The sequence below is a fragment of the Elephantulus edwardii genome, unplaced genomic scaffold (assembly GCF_000299155.1).
Source record: "Elephantulus edwardii isolate Elephantulus edwardi_28Jun2011 unplaced genomic scaffold, EleEdw1.0 scaffold00006, whole genome shotgun sequence".
NCBI classification, from domain to species: Eukaryota; Metazoa; Chordata; class Mammalia; order Macroscelidea; family Macroscelididae; genus Elephantulus; species Elephantulus edwardii.
The window spans coordinates 34,629,559-34,646,614 of NW_006399756.1; the positions used below are offsets into that span (position 1 = coordinate 34,629,559).

Genomic DNA, 17,056 nt, shown 5'->3' on the forward strand with positions numbered 1-17,056 from the left:
TGGCACAGGTTAGGACAGAGTTCAGATCTGTTGTTCATAGGGTCACTGTGAGTCATACTTGACTCAATGGCACATAACAACAACAACAACAACAATAACCTTATTGGGCTTTTATGGACAAATCAATTAATCAAATGAGTTTATCTCCGCAAGAAATTTACATATTGTTGATGTTTTTAGGTAATTTTAAAAAATATTTTTCCAAAAGTAAATACATTTTCTAAAGCTAGTCTGTAAAATGTATCACTGCTGACACAAAGGCCCTGCCTCCCTAGCGATTTGACTCCACCAGTAGCTCCAAGGGAGAAAGATGGGCAGTCTCGTCTCGTGCGATTTACATTGTCTGAAAACACACTGGAGGTCAATGAGTTTGCATTGAGTTTTGGTTTGAGAAGAAGAAAAAAAAGTCGCCTACTTGTGGTATTTCCAGTAGAGCACCACTAGTTTCCCAGTAGTCCTCGTTGTTATGCTAGAGGTCTTGTCTGCTTCTTTATACGCTTTATTTTCTCTGTGCCTAACCCTTACTCCTAGCCATCATTTTTGTACATTAGAGGTTCTGACAGTGTCCCCTAAATTATGATGTATGGGATTTGGCCTTTTTAAAAAAATAATATTGTTCTATCTCAGTATTAAACTTGAATTTAGCAGAAAAATTTTTATTGTTAAAATTGCTTTTGGCTAATCAAATAGATTCTAGAGTCTTTCACAACATTGAAAAAGGAATTGTTTTCCTGAAAGAAGGTCCTATGTCTTTATTATATTGTTCAAAAGATGCTCTTTGGCTATTTCTAGATGTTTCTTTCTATAGATGGTGTTGCAGTAAGTTTTCATGTATGCTTGTGCCTAACGTCTGGTAACTTTTTTGGTTTTTCTATTACATCTCCGGGGAACCCCAACAAATGAGGTTGTATGCCTACTCTGCGCATCTCTTGCTCAGTCACCTTCATTACACCGTTATTTGTTGTTAACTCATTTTGCCCATTTCAGCACTTTTTAAATTCCTCTTGAATGCTCATATGGGAAGGAGGCAAATCTACAGAGGACAAGGTTTGTTATATGTTACAAGGAGTGGTCATAAGGGGAAAGTCGGAGTCATTGCTTAGGGGACATTGCATTTCTGTTTATGATGGTGGGATAATTTAGAAAATGATCTTGGCGATGGTTGTACAACATGATGCAAGTAAACAGTGATGCTGAATTGTATGTGGAGCAATTGTTGAGTTAGGCAAATATTTTGTTGAATGCGCTTTACTACATTTAAAAGATAAATGGCCCAGTGGAGAGCAGCTCTGCATCCTTCCTCCTGCTCATGGAAAGCTCTAATAATAGATTGAGTTCTCCTTAAGATAATTACAGGTTTAATGTGTTAGACACTGTATGTGGCATAGGGTTGAGGAAGTAGATAATTTGTGACTATTTTACAGATGAGAAAATGAGACTTGGATACTCTTAGGGGTTAAATAACTCATGTAATCACTTTGAAGTTTTCAGTTGTCAGAGTACATCTACTTTCTGTTTCTTTCCCTTTAGCTCTTCCTTCCTCACCCCCCTCTTCCACACTGAGACAAGGGGTAGGAAGAAAACTCTTGGAAGAGACAGGATCAGGGACAGCAAAGTTTCCCTCAGGTCTAAAGACTTCCAGGTCTGGACCTAGCATCATCCTCTGTGTAGTTGGTTAAAAACACAGGTGCCTGGGCACTACCACAGACCTCTTGAACCAGTATTTTGGAGTGTGGGCCTCAGAAATATGAATTGCAGACAGCCTCCAGGGTCGATTGTGTATCACAGCAAGGCTCAGCCAGCCCTCTGCTCCATGCCTGGTGTCCTGCCTTTTGTTTTGTGGTTGGAGGAACTGGAAGTAGGTTAGACTGTAGGAGCTGTCATCTGTCATGGGGCAGTAGTCCCAGGGGCTCTCCTTGGCTGTGGCATGACTGACTTGCACGTCACAGACGACAGACTTTAGAGAGGGTAAGGCAGTCAGAACCTCACAGCAAAGGGGAAGTTGCTGCTCTGTCTTCAGTGTGGTGGCCTTGCAAATGGTAAGTCATCAATGGCTTCTGGGGCTTCTGTGGTGCTGTGCAGAGGCCGAGGGGAGAACCTGACCAGGGGCCTCTTGAAGTGAACTATTTTTATTCTGCTGTCCTCATGCCTTGTGGCCATGTCTTGTGGGGTTTGCTATGTCAGTGCTGTGGGTTAGTCTTGGCTCTACATTTGCCTCCTTCAGGGGGTCCATTTCTACTCCTTAAAGACCTCCTGCAAAGGGGGCTGACTCCATCCAGTCTTCCTTTGTAAGTGATCTGGAGAGGATCCAAGGGTCATTAGGATTTCATCTGCCCAGAGTCCTGCTTGATGTGTTTGTCGAACAAGGGACATTCATGTTCCTAACTGCACTGCTTGCTACATGCTGTGCTGGGAGTCATTAACAAGGGCTAATGTCCACAGAAGAAACCAGGGTGGTACAGTGGTTAAGCCCTTGGCCGCTAACCCGGAGGCCAACAGTTTGAGCCCAAGAGCTTCTCTGTGGGACAAACGTGTGTTAATGTGCTTCTGTGAAGATTTATGGCCTTGTGAGTTCTATTGATCATATTGTACACAGGGTTGCTGTGAGAGGCTGTAACTCCATGGTATGTAACAACAAGAAGTCCTTTTGGGCAGATCTACTCAGTAGAGTCGTTATGAATTAGAATGGACTTTTCACAGTAGATTTGATTTGATCTTGAAATGTCCGTGCTTGATTTTTATACCCATACATCTTTCCCCTCAATTTCTGCTCAGATTCCTTCAGGATGATATACTTCCCACAAAGTTGGGAGTCGCATACAGGTAACTGTATTTGGCTACCTTTCCTGCTTAGTCAACTACCCAGAAGCAGCCTTCTCTTTCCAGTTTATGTGAAGCTATCTGTGATCCCTCAGGGACAGTCTGTATAGACTTCTCTGTCAACTAGGGTTGGTGAGATGCAGTGAAAAGGAAGTGATGAATGCTGAAGTTTTCTCTAGGAGAGTCTCAAGTCTGGACCTGTCTTTGTCTAGATTTTCTGCTTCCTGCTGAAATGAAAACATATGATGTAGGAGGAACTCATCAGTTAATTTCTTGCCTGTTTGTTTCAGGGTTTGTTTTCTTTTTCTTTCTTTTTTCCTATCTTGCTTTCCTGGGACTGTTCGACAAGAATGTTAGAATTAATGACATTTACTTTGCTATTTCGAAGATCTTTCCTGTTAATAGCTTTTACATCTTTTCCTTTGGTCCATGCAACTGTCTTATAAAATCAAGGCCAGGCACATTCATATCTTCATTGACTTTTCCAAAATTACAGGTACTTTTTCAGTGGAAGATAAAGACAGAGGCCTCCTGCTAGTTGAAAGCCTCTCTTTTGGTGCACACATGAGCTCTCTCTCCCTCTCGCAAGAGTGTTGAGTCAGAACTGACTCATAGCTGACCATTCAGCAATTTTTAAGGAACTGTAAATCACTGGAGGAGATTGCTGGTGGAGTCAAACTGTCAGAAGTGCAGCCTTGGATTTAGCAGCACAGCTCCTTACAAACCACCCCGCCAAAACCTAGGTATTATCTATTGTCTTATCCAGACACCAAACTAACTTTTCATCTTTCTCTCTTATTATCATTGAGTTGAAACTGATTCATAGTTGACCATCCTGTGGGCTACTGAGGCTGTAAATCACGTGGAAGGAAATTGCCTCTCTGTCTCTCCAAGCAGTTGGTGGATTTTAACCTTTCGCTCTTGAGTTTGTGGTATTTGGGTTCACAATCCACTTCCCTACCAGACTATGGCACTTGAACTCCCTGACTTTTCATCTGATAGGAGCTTATCAAATATTTGTTGGGTTCAGAGAATAAGCAACAAATGACTATAATGACCTTTACATTCTGGCCCAACATTGTTCAGAAGATATTCAAGTCACATGTGAAATTTTAAATAATCTAATATCCACACAAAAACCCCCCTTCATTGTTGTTGAGGCAGAATCGATTCATAGCTAACCCCTCCAGTGAGTTTTCAAGACACTGTAAATTACATGGGTCGAAATTGCTCCTCTTTCTCTGTTAGAGTCACTGATGGATTAGACCCACCAGAGAGGTCTCACCTTTGGGGTAGCTGCACAACTCTCTATGGACTGTGCTGCCCAAACTTCCCTAGTTGATGCATTCAAAAGAATAAAGCAGAGTTGCTGAAATTAATTTCAATTATAGGATTTTATTTTTACCAAGTATATATTTGTTGTTGTTTTGTAACATAGAGTTGGAACTGACTCATAGCTCGCACTCCAGTGGGTTTTCAGAGACGGTAAATTGTATGGAAGGAGATTGCCTATCTTTCTCCCACAGAATAGCTGGTGGATTTGAACCATGTGCCTTTGGGTTGGCAGAGCAACTCCTTACCACCAAGCTACCAGAGCTCTCTCAATATGCATATAGTATCTTCATTTCAACATATAATCAATATAAACATTATTTTAAAAGATACCTACCTTTTTAATAATATGCTTTGAAATGGAATGTGTATTTTTCACTTAGCATGAGCATGACAAATATTCAGTAGCCGTATTTGTTATGTTAGCAAGCTCAAGAAGGATATTTACTTTTCAGAGAAATAGGGTAATGCTGGTAACCTTTTAATACATTAAAGGCCAAATATGTTTAAATAATGCCTACACTGTCTTAATTCACCCATTTATTCAATTTGTCATTACATAAAAATGAACATCTACCAGGTGTTACTGTGTTAACACTTCTTTATCAGTTTTATTTTTCTCTCATTTCATGCTACTTCTTTGTTTCTGGGTTTTTCCTTCCCTTCTCCCTTTGTCCATTTTTGTAGGTTGTCACCTTGTTCATTTATGTTCTCAGGCTCCAAAAGTACAGTATCAGTTAAGAAAAAGTTAGCTTTGATTAAGAATGTGGTTTATGGAAGTAGGGATTCTAGAAGTGACAAAAATTGTACATTGAGAATAGTGAGATTAAACCTTGGTCAGTTTATGCTAAGCTGAAACCTCACCTAGTTTGCCCTTCAGAAGATCATTGTTGAGTCATGACCCAGTTAAGTAAGATTACTGTTATATCTACTTGGTGGAGTATCACACAAACTTCAGAAAGAATCAGGAAGCTCTCTACATGTCAATATGGAGATTACTGTTGTATCTTCTCGGTGGAGTACCACACAAAATTCAGAAAGAATCAGGAAGCTCTCTACATGCCAATATGGAAATTTTACCAAACTTTATAAGGGAAAAAATATCCCCAGATACAGGAGTATGTGTGTGTGTGCATAATGTTATTTAAGGTCTGTATCTTAAAAGGATATGTGTAATATATTGGACCACAAAATCACAATGTGTCTAAGTAGAAAATTCTTTAAGTTTTTTTAAAGTAAGATAGACTTTATAGAGTTATTAGGTATACAGTGCTGTCAGAACAGAAGTACCACAAGTGGATGGTTTTTACGATGTCAGTTTAGAAAATAAGTGTGCCAAATCCAGGCCATGGTCTTTGCAATTACTTGCTGGGTATCAGAGAGCTGGACAATGACTAAGGATGACAGAAGAAGAAGTGATGCCTTTGAAATGTGGTGCTGTAGAAGAGTGTTGAACATACCGTGGACCACCAAGAAGATAAATAGGTCTGTCTTGGAGAGGGTGAAACCAGTTCTTTCTCCTTGGAGGCTAGGATTTTAAAGATTTGTCTCACATACTTTGGACATGTGGCCAGGAGAAACTGATCCTTGGAGAAGGAAGTCATGTTCGGAAGGGTAGAGGGACAGCACAGGAGAGGAAGACCCTCGGATGAGATGGATTGATACAGTAACTGGGGCAATAGGGGTTGGTGTATTGGAAGTAGTGAATGAAACTGGCTCAGGACAGGCAGACTTCAGACCTGCTATACATAGTAGGGTCACACATGGGTCGCAGGCAACTTAGTGGCACATAATAACATAACAACAACAACATGGTTTAGGAACCTAGAAGTCTAAACTTAGGGTACCAGCTAGTCTAGGGTAAGGCTTTCTCTCTTGGCTCTGAGAAAAGGTCTTCATTTCCTTTGAATATCTGTTGAGCTGGTATTTCTTGGAGATCTCAATGTGTTACAGCATTAGTCTTCCCATGAGTCTAGGAGGTTCTCAGCACAGGGAACTTGAACCTAAAAGGTAAGATCTTCTCCTAGCCATTTCTTGGTGATATTGAGATCTTTCTCTCTCTCCTACTCCCATCACTTCTCTTTCCTTTTATCTCTTGTAAGATAAAGGTGATGCAGGTCACATCCCAGGGAAATTCCCCATATATTAACTCTGACTTGTGCCCTGAGTAAGTGTGTTTCTTTCCACCCTAACCCAATAAACATAAGCTAGTCTTCAATTAAGGGAGCTGTAGTGGGAGTCTATCGAACACTTCACTGCTAACTCACCAGTGGTGCTGTTCTGCTGGCTCCATGGGAGAAAGATCTGCACTTTCCTGTATTAAAATCCACTAGAGAGTCAACTATTAATCCATTCCTACTGGATGTCAATAAGTTAGTTAATTAATCCTCTTTTGGGAGGTCTGGTGGAGAGTTAGGCTATTAAGACAAAGGCAACATCTCTGGTCTTTCAAATCTACCAACAGTTCCTCAGGAGAAAGATGAACACTCACCGCCCATGCGATTTACAGCTTCCAAAAATGTGCTGGAGGTTCAGCTATGAGATGGTTCTGACTGGACAGCAATGAATAGGTTAATTCTCTTTTAAGAGCTCTTGCGGTGTAGTCTGTAGAGTGTTGTACGGCTAACACAAAAGTGGCACTTCTCTGGTGGTTCAAATCCACCAACTGCTGTGAGGGAGAAAGAGGAACCTTCCATTTGATATGCATGCAGCCTTGGTAACCCAGTGGAGGGTCAGTTAGAGTGAGAACTAACTCAATGGAAATTAAAGAGAAAAAGAGAATTCTCTTAACAGAGTCTTGGTGGTGCCAAGGTTAAACAGCTAGACTGCTAGCCAAAAAGTCAATACTTTGAACCTATGACATACTCTTTGAGAGAAAGATGTAATAATCTGCTTCTGTAAAAATTTATGGCCTTAGAAACCCAGTTGAACAGTTCTTTTATCTCCTATAGAGTCACTATGAGTCAGCAGCTAGATAGTACTTTTTAAATATCATCTTTAACATAACCTAATCCTGATTTATTAACCATAGGCAAAAGTTAAAGTTTATAGTGTATCACAAAATGAAGGATAATTACATCATGGGGAGGGGGAGTGTGATAATATCATTATATAACTGCCAAACTGTATCATTATATAATAGCCAAACCACTGAGAATTCATGACTTAGCCCAGTTGACATATAATGTTGGGAGGACAATATTCAATCCATGACATTCCAGCTCTTGACCACACAAAAATTCATACCTTTGCCAAATGCAAAACAGGTTGCTCCTATCATATCATTGCTAAAGTCTTAAATCATCCCAAGTACAAATTCTGTGCTGAGATAAAATTATTTTTCTTCTGTGAACCTGTGAAATCTAGAATACAAGTTATCTGCTTCCAAAGGACAATGGTGGAACAGATATATAGGGTAGACATTTTCATTACAAATAGAAGAAATTGGAAGGAAAGTAATTTTAGGCACTAGGAAAGTAAAGAACTTGGTAAAACAATTTACATTAGCTCTCTAGGCTTGACAGTCATCTTCTGTTCTATGATGTCATCTAAGAAATGACACCCCCTCTGGACTCTGGGTATTGGCTCTGCTGTCTGAATTTTTAGTGGAAGTCCCTTGGCACCAGATCTGAACTGCACCATTCAGATCCACTGGGAATAGGTAGAGACAATGAGGATGGTACAAGGTTCAGATCTGTTGTTCATAAGGTTTCTGTGAGTCAAAGTCAACTTGGTGACACCTAACAGCAATACCAATCCAGACAGATTGAGTTTCAGGTTTAAGTTCTCTGTTCTTGTGGTCTTTTCCTTCCTGCTTTGTTAGACTCATCCATTGGGTGAGGAGAGGCAACATAGCATTGGTTTGTATTATTGCTGCAATGTCTACACTGCCAACTTGATTTTGGTTTATAGCTATGAAGAGAAAATAACCTGTTACTGAATCATATTTGACTCATGTCAGGTGGAATTTTACTTTTGTCAGACTTGGAAATGAATGTCTTCTTAGGTTACTATATATTTTATGACAGTCAGTAAAAGAATATGGGCTTATAGTATACACAGACTCTGACACTAACTGGTGTGTTGTCTTGGGTAAGCCCCTTGGCTACCTAGGTCTATTTTCTTTAAAATGCTTGGGGCTATATGAGATAGCATCTCAGACCTTGATGTTGTTGTTATGTGCCATTGAGCCACTTGCGACTCATAATGACCCTTTGTACAAGAGCCCTAAACGCCATTTTATCCTGTGCCAACCTCGCCGTCTCAAACACACTCATTCCCAACACTCCACTCACAGAATCGATCCATCTCATCGAGGGTCTTCCTCTGCTGCGCCGCCCCTCCACTCTCCCAAACATGATGTCCCTCTCCATAGACCAGTTCCTCCTTGCAACATGCCCAAAGTATGTCAGACGAAGCTTCAGAATCCTTGACTCCAAGTATCATTCTGGCTTCCCCCTCTCCAGGACAAACCTGTTTGTTCTCCTAGCAGTCTATGGTATATTCAACACTCTTCTCCAGCACCACAGCTCAAGGGCATCAATTCTCTCTCTCTCATTTTTTTTATTTTTTTATTATTTTTTTGTGCATGTACCATTCGAACTGTGAATCTGTAGGATTGCTGTGCAGGGTATCAATTCTCTTTCTATCATCCCTATTCACTGTCCTACTCTCCAATCCGTAGCATGTAATTGCAAAGATTATAGCCTGAATCAGGTGCACCTTAGTCTCCAGCATGACATCATTGCTCTTCAGTACTCTTGAGAGGTCCCTGACAGCTGACTTTCCCAATGCAGTTCATCTCCTGATTTCCTGGCTGCTGTTACCAAGAGTGTTGACTGTGGAACCAAGTAAACTAAAACTGTTAACTATCTCAATCTCTTCACCATTCATACTGATACTGCCAATTGGCACAGTGATAAGAATATTTTCTTGATGTTGAGCTTCAATCCATATTGAAGACTGCAGTCCTTGACTTTCTGCAGCAAGTGCTTCAGGTCCTCCTCTGTTTCAGCAGGCAGCGTTGTATCATCTGCATAACGCAGGTTGTTGATAACTCCTCTACCAATCCTGATGCCACACTCCTCCTCGTACAGCCCTGCGTCTCGGATGATCTGCTCTGCATACAGATTGAAAAGGTATGAACATCCAGTGTTTCCCTGCTCTGTTCTGATGACTGCCTTTTGGTCCAAGTATAGGTTTTGCATTAGCACAATCAAATGTTCTGGGATGGCAGACCTTGATATAGATTAAATTATTTAGTGCCAGCTATGTCAGTCTGGAGTCTAAAGCGCGCCTGATCCAGGCCATGGTCTTTGCAATTACTTGCTATGCATCAGAGAGCTGGACAATGACTAGGGATAATAGAAGGAGAGTTGATGCCTTTGAGCTGTGGTATTGGAGAAGAGTATTGAATATACCGTGGACTGTTAGGAGAACAAACAAGTTCATCCTAGAGAGGGTGAAGCCAGGCTGGTCCTTGGAGGCAAGGATTCTGAAGCTACATCTGACATACTTTGGACATGTTGCAAGGTGCGATCAGTCCTTGGAGAGGGACATCATGCTTGGGAGGATGGAGGGACAGCTTAAGATAAGAAGACCCTCTATGGAATGGATTGATTCAGTCACTGAGGTAATGGGGATGGGCGTATCAGAGACAGTAAGATTGGCAAGGGATAGAGCAGGACTTATGGCTGTTGTACATAGGGTTGCTATGAGTTGCAGGCAGCTCGATGGCACATAACAACAACAACAACAATGTATCAATTTAGAGGGCTCTGGGGGCCTACTGGCAAGAAGTTGCACTGCAATACCAAAGGCACGTGCTTGAAATCCACCAATTGCTCCTCAGGAGAAAGATGGACCATCTTTTCCCATGCAGTTAACTGCCTCTGAAAACTCAGCAGAGTGTTGACTGTGGGTCAGTTCTGACTTGATGATACACATGATTTTAAATCCCTTATATTTCCCTGTTGGATCTCAATCCATTGTGTTTCTCAGTCTTCAAAGCCTAGGGTATTATTTCAGCCAGTAAATTATCCTTCCCAAAAGAACTTAAATAGAACCTTAAATGACACATTAATAATGACTATCTTTTATGAATATTAGTGTATTGACCCAAGTTCATTCTCAGGAGACCATAACTATACTATTATACTTATGTGAATGAAAAGAATGCATATTTAACAGATAATACTGTTCATTATGATCTGTGTGATATTTATGGATATGGGCTCATAGGAAGATGATGAGGGCAAGGGAAATGAGGGGCAAATATGTGTGACAGAATGGGCTTGTTAATTTCCCTATTATTGCAGGATGTTTTGACAGCTCTTCAATTTAGTTTCCACCAGCCATTCACATGACTGAGAGTGTGTCTGAAATGGTCCGGGAACTAAGATGATTTATACGGTAAATGACTTGTTGCAGAGATTATTTAAACCACAATAGGCTTTTCATAAGGACTTCTGGGCAGAAAGCTTCTTAATTTAGTCAGTTTGGTAAAATTTAGACTTAAATAGAGGGTGTTTGGTTTTCCAAGACGAAAAGAAATGAACAAGATCAATAATTGAAACAACTGCTTTTCTTAGGGGGGAAAACATTTGGAGACAATTTTTACTTTTACAGAGTACGTATTTAAAAATCTATTGGTCTCCACTAACAACAATGTTGTATATAGTAGTGGATACCTATTGGTAGATGGATGGATGGACAGATCACTGGGGCTATCCGTGGGCTATTACTGCCAGCCCATTTTGAAAATTCCAATTTGAAAAAAGTTATCCCTACCATGAATAGCTCTGTTAGTGCTGATAATCCCATTTGGTTTGTCAACCATTTTCATAGAGCACAGAATGAGGGTATCAGAACAGAAACTTTTTCACGTTTATTCAAAGTAAGACATGAATGTATCTTTTTCCTCTATGAAAACACTTAAAAATGTACCAGACATTATAACCTGTCCCATAAAAAATTACAAGTGCCATTACTAAAGCTTATTAATATATGAGATTGTTTCCTCCCAGGGGTGATTAAATTTTATGTGTCTTTGTGTATATGTGTGTGTTCTGAGTTGGGTTTTATTTTCTTTTGTATTGGTTTGCATACAAATCTCATACACATTGTGTTTCACACATTCCTTCAGTCACATTGCTTTTTATATGTTTATTCTGGTATATTTTATTTTATAAAACTAATCACCTTTGAGCTGTGCCAACCATTACTCTGTCTTTCCAGGTTTCCACTGGATCTTTCCTAGTTTTTTCACCCTTTCCATCCTCATTCCAAACTCTGAGACTCCTTGCATGGAGTGTGGAGGAGACTTCTAGAATTAGTTTAATCATTTTGAGAATTCCTTGATATTTTCCCCCCTAGGTCTGTGCCTTCTGAATATATATGCATCTTCTCTAACACTCTTATAATATTAGATACATACCAGTATCTTATTTAAAAGAATTCATATTTTGTCTACAAGTTGCTATTTTCACAGACTCACTGCTGGCTCTCTCGACCATCTGATAACACAGGAAATAGTGGGGAAGGCTGATGATGAAATGAAAATGCTCTAGTTTTAAATTGTACTAAAGTAAGTTTCCTTTTACATATTCAGCTTGTGTTTGAGTCGATAACCTTGCAAGAATATAGGGCAGTCATCAAAACTTATAAGATCACTTAAGTATTAGCTATTGGTCCATTTTGAATGAGCATGGAAAAAGTGAGGAAACATCTCTGTCACAGGATATGTTGTTGTTGTGTACTGCTGAGTTGTAACTGACTCATAGCTGATTCTCCAGAAGGTTTTCAGATGCAGTAAATTGCACTGGAGAAGATTGCCAATCTTTCCCCAGTGGAGCAGCTGGTGGATTTGAACCACGTGATTTTGTGATGGCAGCACAGCTCCTTACCCCTAGGCCGCCAGAGCTCCCCTGCCATAGAATATAGTATTTAATATTTCAGGTAGAACTATCATGTTTCTTATTCTGAACCAGATCCCATCTTTTATCTTCTAAAACTTCCTGAAAAACATTTCTCAAATTTCTCTTAGTTGGTTACCAGAGAACATCTTAGACTGACTAGAAAGTATTTGTTGTGGTAGAGATTTTTCAGCAGAAATGTAACATCAAAATGATTTATAATAATTTGACAGCCTAGAGTTACTTTTTACCTTGTAGTCACTCTTTAATTCAGCATCCCATAGATTGTAGAAATCTTGAAACATTTTCTTCACCCAAATCCTATCCATCATCAGGTATGTTAGTGTGATTAAAACTTACCCGAACTTTGAAAACAATCTAGCTTGAGCAATATTTCCAGCACTTAAAACAGTGCTCAACACTTATAAGGCCCTTAGTAAATTATTGAATGAATGACTGGATGGAATTAATGGAGGAATTTCAAAGCCTATCAGATTTAAAAAAAAAAAGATTGAAAGAAATGAGCTTGCCTTAAAAAAAGAAAAGTTTTAATAGAGTTGTGAAAGCCATTTTAGAATTTTGACTTCCAAGTCTGAATGCAGAGTTTTATCCACTATGCTTCCTGTTCTCTTAAAAAAAAAAAACAACTTACCAAGGAGGGACATGATAATTACCTTAAGAGCTTGCAATGTGCAAATTGTTGTTGTTGTTGTTGATTGCCTTCTAGTCAAGCACGACTCATAGCAACCCCATGAACAAAAGACCTGAAGCCTCTTTACAACTATTGACATTTATCGAAGTTCATAGGGTTTCCAGAGGCCCTATGAGTGTGGAAATAGCGATGTTAAAAAAAGAGAGAAATCATGATGTTAGCTATGATGCTCCGAAGGGCACATTAGGATTTATGGACAGCAGAATCATACGAGCAAAATTCTTCTAGATCTAATTACATCTGAAACACTGTGGAGCAAATGGCCTCAGGATGTGGTGACCACAGTCCTGTTACTGCAAGTGTTCAGGCTGGAGGGAGTAAGATGAGACGTTAAAAAGCCACAGAGCAGACCTGCCTCATAGGGTTACTGGATCTATAAGTCTTTATGGCAGTGGACTGCCTCATCTTTCACTTGAGGAGAGGTTTGTTCCTTTGAACCTCTGGCCTTTTGGTTAATACTTGACCTATAGTGTCACCAGAGCTCTTTGAGATGTTATTTGTGTCCCTGTTGTTGTTGTTAGGTGCTGTCAAGTCATAGACAACTCATAGCGACCCTAAGAATGAAAGGCCTGAGCACTGTTCATACATAGAGTTTCCGGAGGCAAGCCATTTCAGAAGAGGATGCCGCTCCAATATCCTGTTTAGTGTCATCAAGTGTATTTAGATTCATAGTTTCCTCTTGTGACAGAGAACTGCCCTGTAGTGTTTTCTTTGATAACATCGAGTGTTTGCTTCACCATTTACATCACTAAGTCTCTTTCCTTTGCAATGGAGACCTGTAAATTAAAATCCCAGGTAACGTTTGCCTTCTGCTTCTTTCCTGATAATGGTAACAAGAGCAGAAACACTGCCGCCAGTGTAGAATGCTTGTTATTGTTGTTAGGTGTCATCAACTCAGTTTCTTCTCACAGCACCTCTACAGCAAAGCACTGTCCTTTGCCTTCCTTTCTTATAATCGCTACTCTGCTCTAAGATAAAAAAAAAAAATTACACCTGGTGCTAATTGTGTTAGGGAAGAACATTGGTCTAAGTGGTACAGCACTGGTCTGTCAGTTTGCTGTTCTGAGATAGCTTGGGGTTGCTGTGATGTGGAATGCTGTGCCATTGGTGTATCAAATGCTATAATGGTTACACATGGTGGATAAGGTTTAGTAGAGCTCCCAGATTAAGACAGGCTTGAAAGCAGGATTGGCACCCAATTCTTAAACAACAGTCCTTTGGAACAGGGTTCAGATACGTTGTTCATAGGGTCTCTATGAGTTGTACTCGGCTTGGCAGCACTTAACAACAACACTGCACCAGGATGGGCAACCTCCTCCTGTTCTGTTAACTGCCTCTGAAAAGCCTCTGGAGGGTCAGCTGTAGGTTGGTCCTGACTCGATGGCACACAACAACAACACAGTCTTACAGGAGTAGATCAACAGCTTTTTCTTCAGTGGTGCTGCTGAGAACTAACAGGAACCTTGGGGTGTGTGTGTGTGTGTGTGTGTGTGTGTGTGTGTGTTGAATTCAGGAAATAAGAAAGTGCTTTCAACAGGATGACCATTTGAAACTTCATGGAGAAAATGGTACTAAATAGTGGTATGAACTTGAAGAGAGATTGGTGTGGGCAAGAGACAAATATGCCCCAGGATTAGAGAACTCTGTGGGCAGGGCTAAGGGGTAGGAAAGCACAAAATGAGTTTGAATTTTGGCTGAGAAGAATAATGAAGAAAAGATTATAAAAGTAAATGTTAGGAGAGCTTTTCCTGCTGCCACCAACATGGAGAATTTGTACTGAGTCCTGTTCTTGGTACTGGAATGCCCTAACCTGAAGCCAAAGAAGCTGCCCTGAGTGCATGTGGCGTCCATGAGGGTTATGCTCCGGTGCTCATGTCTTCCTCATCACTGGAGGAATAATTTATGATGTTATTGTTGAACCTCCAAGTGTTGGCTCTGTGACAGATGGGCATGGACATCAGCAGCCAGTATCTTTCTTGGCCTACAGAATAAACTTACAGTGTATTATGGAAGGACTTGTGTCAGCTTCCTGCACCAAATATTCCAAAGCTCAACAGATTTCCTCTTCTGTTCATGAATTTGTCTGTGTTCTACTGAGGATTTTTTATGGCTAGAGTATTCATGAGAAGGGAACTGCCGGGCTGTCTGATGGGTTATAGAGTATCCTTTGAGAAGAAATCAGTGGATGTTGGATTTACTCTAGTTAATGAAGTTGTAAAGGCTATACCAACCTTTGAACATGAGATATGGGAAAGGATGAAAAGCAGATGAGAAGGAAGAATCTTACTAAAACATAGGAAGCTCATGAGAACTGGAACTAGAATTTCTTCTTGATACTATCACATAGACAAACTTATTTTACCCCCGGTGATCTAGCATTGATATATGACAATGTTAAGTGACATCTTTCTTTTTAGTTTTTATTTTCTAAAAGAAACATTCCATTAATTAAAAAAGAAAAGAAATCTTCTTAATTCTATAAGGCTGAATAAAGCAATTATTTTTTTACAGCCCCTTAAAAAAAAGAAGTACATTTTAGTCAATGAGAGAAGAGCCTTCAATGTCAGGTTAAGAAGCCTAGCTATCCTTAACTCAGAGGGCTTTTTGTTGGTTGATGCAGCCAACTTAACTAAAATGACATTTGCATGGCTGTCTCCAAACTAACAGTTAACAAGTTTCGGTGCAACCCTGGCCACAGCTGCCCTTATCCAAGCTGCTAACGTAACCATGTTTTAGTCCACCTAAAGGATCTTTCCTGTATGGGAACACCGTTGGTGTAATCCGTGGGGTATAGGGCTGCTACCCAAAAGCCTGTGTTTCCAATGGTTCGAGTCCACTAAGCTGCCTTGATAGAGAAGGACGGGCAGTCCACTCCCACTGTGATCTAAAGACTGATGGAGGGTTGCTTTTGGGAACCAACTCAATTACAGTGAGTGATTGAGTAAAGGATCTTTACAGAAGTCCCTGATACAAACAGTTAGGGCACTCAGTTGTTAACTGAAATATTGGAGATTTAAATCCACCCAGAGGCACTGTGAAAGAAAGGCCAGCCAATCAATCTACCTCCAAGGAATCCATTATTACAAACCCTATGGATCAAAATGGTTATAAAACACAGTGTATGAAACACAATGTGAATGAAGGGATGTGGAAACACAAGGCATATGAATGAAACACAGTATTTATGACTTTTGTCTGCAAACCAATATAATTAAACAACCCATTGGGTCACATTTCTTCTCTGACATACATGGGATGACTGTGAATTGGAATCAACTCAATTCCAACTGGTTTTTAAGGGGCTTTTCCTAGTTCATTTTTTGTTTTGTTTTGGTTTTTGGGTTGGTTTTGTTTGTTTGTTTTGTTGTTGTGTACCATTGAAACAGATCCAGCTGGCACAGGAGGAGATTGCCCCTCACCAGCAGAGCATCTGGTAGATTCGAACCACGTGCCTTCAGGATTGCAGTGCAATTTCTTGCCACTAGGCTACCAGAGCTCCTGTTTCTTGGCAATTTTTAAATTTTATGCTTTTTTGTCGAAAAACTACACAGTAGAATATACAGCAATTAAACAATTTCAGTGTATATAATCTGGTGACAGTGATTATCTCCTTCCAATTGTACAATGATTTTTGTTCCTTCTTTTCAGAGTTACTCTTCCTAAAATCAAATAAACTCATTACCCTCAAATTTTCTTATTGAATTTGTCAAGTTGTTCTCTCTCTCTCTCTTTTTTTTTTGTCAAGTTGTTCTTATCATTTTTATCCATATAATAGACCTTTAAAAACCACATGCTCAAGGCTGATATTCTTTATTAGTTAGTCTAATCTATTGGTTTTAAGAAGAGTAGGAAATATTTTTGGTTTAAGATTTAGATATTATCTCAATGTCGTAGTTTCAGTGGTTCATCCAGCTTTAATGGCTGCAAAAACTCTCATGTCTTTGAAGATTTTACATTCTGTTCTGAATTTCTCCCCTTTTGATCAGAATTCTTTTATGGACTCTTTGATTAAAATGTTCAGTAATAACAGTCAGGTGGGCTTTCCCTAGTTCATGTAGAAGCTCTTTTTCAGACGTCAGTTGGAGGTGGTGGTGGTTGTTGTTTACCATTGAGTCAGAACCAACCCATAGTTGACCCTCCAGTAGGTTTTCAGAGGCAGTTCATCACACAGAGATTGCCTGCCCTTCTCCCTCAGAGCAGCTGGTGGATTCGAACCATGGGCCTATGCACACAAGATTGCAGTGTAGCTTCTTACCACGAGGCCACCAGAGCTCCAGAG

The 17,056-nt window shown here is 40.0% G+C and overlaps 1 protein-coding gene and 1 pseudogene across 1 annotated transcript in view; both read left to right on the forward strand.

The window, feature by feature from the left end:
• Positions 1-17,056, forward strand: part of PIK3AP1 (phosphoinositide-3-kinase adaptor protein 1) — a 153,063-nt gene that overhangs the window by 28,177 nt on the left and 107,830 nt on the right. The window lies entirely within an intron of this gene.
• On the forward strand, positions 14,540-14,891 carry LOC102864366 (annotated as a pseudogene).